This window comes from Gopherus evgoodei, chromosome 14, assembly GCF_007399415.2.
Source record: "Gopherus evgoodei ecotype Sinaloan lineage chromosome 14, rGopEvg1_v1.p, whole genome shotgun sequence".
NCBI lineage: Eukaryota > Metazoa > Chordata > Testudines > Testudinidae > Gopherus > Gopherus evgoodei.
This window is the reverse complement of record NC_044335.1, coordinates 7,593,326-7,599,632: the sequence shown is the minus strand read 5'-3', so window position 1 is coordinate 7,599,632 and position 6,307 is coordinate 7,593,326.

Genomic DNA, 6,307 nt, shown 5'->3' with positions numbered 1-6,307 from the left:
CACATCCCTGAATGCCGTAGCTATGCCAATCTAACCCCCAGTGTAGACATAGCTATGTCAACAAAAGATTGCTTCTGTCAATCTAGCTACCGCATTTTGGGGAGATAGTGTTTTTCAACTGATGGAAAAAACCTTCTTGTTGCTGTAGGTTGGTCTATGTTTAAAATTTAGGTTGATGTAGCTACATTGCTGAGGGGTGTGAAAACACACACCCTGAGCACCATAGCTACACTGACCTAACTTCCAGTGCAGAGGCAACAAGGGCAATGGAAGAATGCTTCCGTCTATCTAGCTACCATCGCTCAGGGTGGTTGTGTGCCTACACTGACAGAAAACCCCCTTCTTGTCACTGTAGGCTGCAGATACACTACAGGGTTATGCCAGCACAGCTCTGGAGCCGTAGCTATCCCAATATTGTCCCCGTAGCATAGATATGGCCCAAGGGGCGTGCTTTAGTTCAAAAGGATGCACGGGAGTACCTTTAATAGCCATTCACGCAACACATAAAAAATTCTTTGGTATTCAAAAACAAAGCTCTTATTTTGTTAAAAGTATGAGCACATGGCATTCTAAACCTGTGCCAGAAATAGTCGTAGCCATATTGCTCACCCCAGAAAACTGATGCTTCTAAAGATGATGCCAAGCGCTAGGCATATTTCTGAGTTGTTCAAACCGAGAACTCTTATGAAATGTCCAACTGCACAGTCCTGTTTCTCCTGAGGAATCTAGCCTACTTCTGCAAAATTCTGAGTACCCTCAGCTCCCACTAAAGTCAATTGGAATTTTGCTTTTGATTTGATCAGGAGAAAGACTGGGCTCTAAAAAAGGAGGGGGGGAAATTTGAGAACAAAATTATGGTTGTCCTACATTGCCAATGTCTATTTAAAAATATTAGTAAGATTCAAGACTGTCAATAGGGGGAAAAAAGTCCACAATTAAAAATTCTAAATCTGGTCATAATCAATAAAGTGGCTATGCACAATGTTATTATGGCCTCATAAATGTTTCTTGGAAGCTTTGAAATAGCCCAGAAAGTGTAAATACAAATACAAAGAAATAGAATTCTCTTCAATGGAAATAGAAGTAAGTACTTGAATACACAAACCCTTTCTCTCAAATTACATTTTTTTTAAACTGCATGCTATTGTACTTTCAGAGGTAGCCACACAGTTTTTCAAGTACACACAGCTTTGTGTTTCAAATGTCATTAGAACTTAATGACATAAAAATTGCTATCTAGACTGACACAATGATTCCTGCTTCATAACAGTCTTTAAAGAAAAGAATAATTTGACACATTTAGAAAGCTGAATAGTATCTTAACAGAGCTGAAGATTTTAAAAAATAACAAACCAATGACTCCTGGAAAACTTTGAAAAACATTCAATTGCAGAACAATTCTGTTACTCTATAATTTATTTGCCTTTATTTCTTCCTTCATTTTTTTTACTCCTTGGAACATATGTATGAAAACAGGAATTTGTTGCTCGGGAACTTATTTGCTCCTGCTGTTTAGTCATCACAGGAATTCATAATCCTCTTTTCATAGTCCCACCCGATGATTTGGCAGCAGCAAAAATCAAATTAACAGATTAAAACAGATCTGGAGCCAAATTAGTTTAAGGCTCAAGATCAGGGGTGGAGTTTGGATTGGGACAAAGGTACTAAGTTGAATATAAGTATACCGAAGTCTTGTGAACTGTTGATGCATGATTTTAGATAAAAATAGAGAAAATCTTGTGAAATCACAGCTCTCCAGTGGTAGATGCACAATAATAACTATATTGATACAAATATGGTGATGGGCAGATTAGATCTTAGGAGATGTCCACCATCTTAAACAGTGAAAAATCTCATGGGGAAAAATTGTTCTTGCAAGATTTCTACCATTCTGGGTTGGAGCTCACAGCAATAGGTGTTCTTGTGGGATTTCAATAGCATCGACAGCTGGGAAAATAGTCCCCTTCCATTTTGAAATGAGGAACTGGATCCAGGGATTCAAATCTTAAAACTCCTTCTGCCCAATATTCAAAAGAGTTTAGATTTGAAGTTCTGGTTTTGACCCACCTCTAAATGTTTTATCTAACCCTTTAGCCTATTTTAGATGTGTATAGAGCATCAGTCGCCATTGTAACAACGGAGGGGTGACCAGCCTGTGGCTCTGGAGCCACATGCGGCTCTTCAGAAGTTAATATGCGGCTCCTTGTATAGGCACCGACTCCGGGACAGGAGCTACAGGCGCCAAATTTCCAAAGTGACAGGGGGTGCTCACTGCTCAACCCCTCGCTCTCCCACAGGCCCTGCCTCCACTCCATCCCTTCCTGTCCCCTCCCCTGAGATTGCTATGCCCTCGCTCCTCCCCCTCGCCCCCCAAAGCCTCCTGCAGGCCACGAAACAGCTGATCAGGAGGTGTGGGAAGAGAGGAGGAGGCGCTGATCAGCAGGGCTGCCAGGGGGCAGGAGGCACTGGGAGCGGGGTGTGGGTGGGGGCTGAAGGGGGCCTGCTGACATATTACTGTGGCTCTCTGACAATGTACATTGGTAAATTCTGGCTCCTTCTCCAGCTCAGGTTGGTCATCCTTGACAATTAGACACCATGAACACTCATGGAAACAGAAACTTTCCATTGTGGAATACTTTTGATGATAAACTCGTAAGTTTTTCCTCCATAGTTTTTATTACTAGGGTAATTTACTAGGCCCTTTGTACTTCTAAGTATCTGCTCCTGCTGTTTATTATTCACCTGAAATAGTAATCTTGTGTTTGTGACCACAGATATTTGTTGTGGAAATTATTTTAATGTCACGGAGAGGATTAAGATTTCAAGAGAGAAATAAGCAGCAGGAATACCTGATCACCTTAGCAACAGCGAGGCTGTTTCATGCCTGTATACCTAATAATAAAAAGGAGAAAACACAACACAGAAGAGGTGATACATTTTCACATTTTTCTGAATGGAATGTTTTGGGTAACGTGTCTCACGAGGTAATAGTGACCTCCCCTTTTAGAATTCTCAGCAGCTAAGCAGTTCCTTAATTTTAAGCATATTTCAAAATGTATCAGCCGCAGGTGTGACACTTCAATTCTAGCTAAACATTATCTAGTGCTAACAGCCCATACCCATCCCTAGTGGAACTTTGGATTTCACTAGTATCTTGCATCAAAAGACATCTGAGTGCTTTAGAAATATTAACTTGCACAATATGGGGAGCTGTGTGATCTAGTTAAAATAGCATTGACCTGTGACTCTGGAGACCTGGCCTCTATTCCCACCTCTGCCACTAACCTGCATTGTGACCTTGGACCAGTCCCTTCACTTCTCTGCTTCACCTGCACCATTCCTCTGTCTTGTCTATCTGAAATGTAAGCTCTTTGGTGAAGGGGACTGTCTCTTACTATGGGCAGGTCTTCACTACCCACCAGATCGGTGGGTAGTGATTGATCTATCGGTGGTCGATTTATCACATATAATGTAGAGGCGATAAAATCGATCCCCAATCGTGCTCCCCATCAACTCCAGAACTCCAGCTTGTGAGAGGTGAAGTGGAGTCAACGGGGGAGCGTCAGCAGTCGACTCACCGCTGTCCTCATGGCCAGGTAAGTCGACCTAAGATACGCCGACTTCAGCTACGCTATTCGCATAGCTGAAGTTGCTTTTCTTAGGTCGACCCCCCACCACTAGTGTAGATGTGGGCTATGTAAGTGCACAGCACCTGACACCAGTACTGGGGCCTCTCAGTTCTACTGGAATACAAATAATGTTAATATTGTACCCCTTATAGAAACATCAGATAAAAATGAATAGAGATGAATATTATAGGGTTCTTTAGAAATGTAAGCTTCTACAGAACCTACTCTAAAAAATTGCGGAATTTAATAGAGAATGGGAACCCATCTACAGACCTCTTAATACCAGCCTATTAAAGAGAGAGAATTTTGTACAGTAAAATCTTTAGGATGGTTCAAAAAACCTATAGGAAAGTTATTTTCTATTAAATTCATTAGGACTTCCCATAAGTGCACTCATAGTTAAACTATTAATTATCCCCATCTTACAGATTTGCAAAGAGACAGCCAGATTGATGCCTGGTCTGTGCTTAAAATTAGATGGACCTAGCTACAGTGCTCAGGTGTGTGAAAAATTTTGCTTCCTGAGCACCTAGTTAGGTCGACCTAACTCCCACTGTAGATGCAGCTAGGTCGAGGAAGAATTCAGAGCGTAGCCATGCCACTGTATTGTGGACAGGGCGAAAGACCAAGATTCTCAGCTGTGTCCACTGGTCTGAGCTTGGTTTTGGTGCCCAAGTTGACACAGCCTGGGACTGAGTTTCAGAAGTCCCAAGTAAACTCAGATCCAGCTGCAGTCAAGGGCTGCTGGCGCTGCAGTTCTAGTCAGCGTTTCCAAATGAACACAGCCAAGGTGTGTCAGAGGGCACCCAGCTCCCCAGGCCACAGCCAACGCCTTAGCTCAAGAGACAGGCCTGAACCAGACCCCACAGGTCTGATGTGCACCAAAGAGAGACATCTCCCCAACTCCGATCCCTCCAGTGCCTCAGGAATCCAAGCGCTTGTGCCCCAAGACCAATGGGGACTGGCTCTGAGAGGGCAGCCAAACTGGTCCCCTTGCCCTCTCCTGAGGGATCTAAGCTGCCTGACTGGGACTCAGGCCCAGCTCTAGACCCCAGGTGTGGAGGGTCCAGAGTAGCCACCGGGGGAAGCAGCGCTGAGCCCCCGCTCCGGGGTCGGGTTTCCACCAGGGGGCACCAGAGCTGAGGGGCAGGGAGCAGCTGCTGAGCCCCCACTGAAGGGATTGGGGGGGGTGGGGGTGTCATAAACAGATAGCTAAGGGTTAATGTCTCTTTCACCTGAAACACCTGACCAGAGGACCAATCAGGAAACAAGATTTTTTCAAATCTGGGTGGAGGGAAATTTGTGTGTGAGTCCTTTGTTCTTGTCTTCTGCCTGTACTCTCTCGGCTATGAGAGGATTTTTTTCTGCCTCCTGCTTTTCTAATCCTCTGTTTCCCAGTTGTAAGTACAAAAGATAAAATAGTGATTTATAGGGTTTTTATTTTGTATTTACATTTGTGTAGTTGCTGCAATGTGTTAAATTGTATTCTTTTGAATAATGCTGTTTATTCATATTTCTTTTAAGCAATTGACCTTGTATTTGTCACCTTAATACAGAGAGACCAGTTTTATGTATTTTTTCTTTCTTTTTACATAAAGCTTTCTTTTAAGACCTGTTGGAGTTTTTCTTTAGTGGGGAACTCCAGGGAATTGAGTCTGTGCTCACCAGGGAATTGGTGGGAGGAAGAAGTCAGGGGGAAATCTTTGTGTGTTAGATTTACTAGCCTGACTTTGCATTCCCTCTGGGTGAAGAGGGAAGTACTTGTGTTTCCAGGACTGGAAATAGGGAGGGTGGAATCCTTCTGTTTAGATTCATGGAGCTTGCTTCTGTGTCTCTCTCCAGGAACCCAGGGAGGGAATACCTGGAAGGGAGAAGGGGGAGGGGGGGAATGGTTTATTCCCCTTTGTTGTAAGACTCAAGGAATTTGGGTCTTGGAGTCCCCATGGAAGGTTTTTGGGGGAACCAGAGTGCCCCTAAACACTGTAATTTTTTGGGTGGTGGCAGCTTTACCAGGTCCAAGCTGGTAACTAAGCTTGGAGGTTTTCATGCTAACCCCCATATTTTGGATGCTAAGGTCCAAATCTGGGACTAGGTTATGACAGGGGGCCAGGACTGAGGGGCAGGAAGCAGCGCTGAGCTCCTGCTGCAGGGATCGGGGCGGCCGCCAGGGGGCGCCAAAGCCGAGGGCAGGGAGCAGCCGCTGAGCCCCCGCTGCAGGGATCGGGGCGGCCGCCAGGGGGCGCCAAAGCCGAGGGCAGGGAGCAGCCGCTGAGCCCCCGCTGCACGGATCGGGGGGGCCGCCAGGGGGCGCCAAAGCCGAGGGCAGGGAGTAGCAGCTGAGCCCCCGCTGAAGGGGTCAGGGCCGCCAGGGGGCGCCAAAGCCGAGGGCAGGGAGTAGCAGCTGAGCCCCCGCTGCAGGGATCGGGTGGCCACCAGGGGGCACCAGAGCTATGGGGCAGGGAGCAGCCGCTGAGCCCCCGCTGCACGGATCGGGGGGGGCCGCCAGGGGGCGCCAAAGCCGAGGGCAGGGAGTAGCAGCTGAGCCCCCGCTGAAGGGGTCAGGGCCGCCAGGGGGCGCCAAAGCCGAGGGCAGGGAGTAGCAGCTGAGCCCCCGCTGCAGGGGTCAGGGCGGCCACGGGGGCAACGCGGAGGCTGGGCCGAGGCAGGGGGCGGCCGCC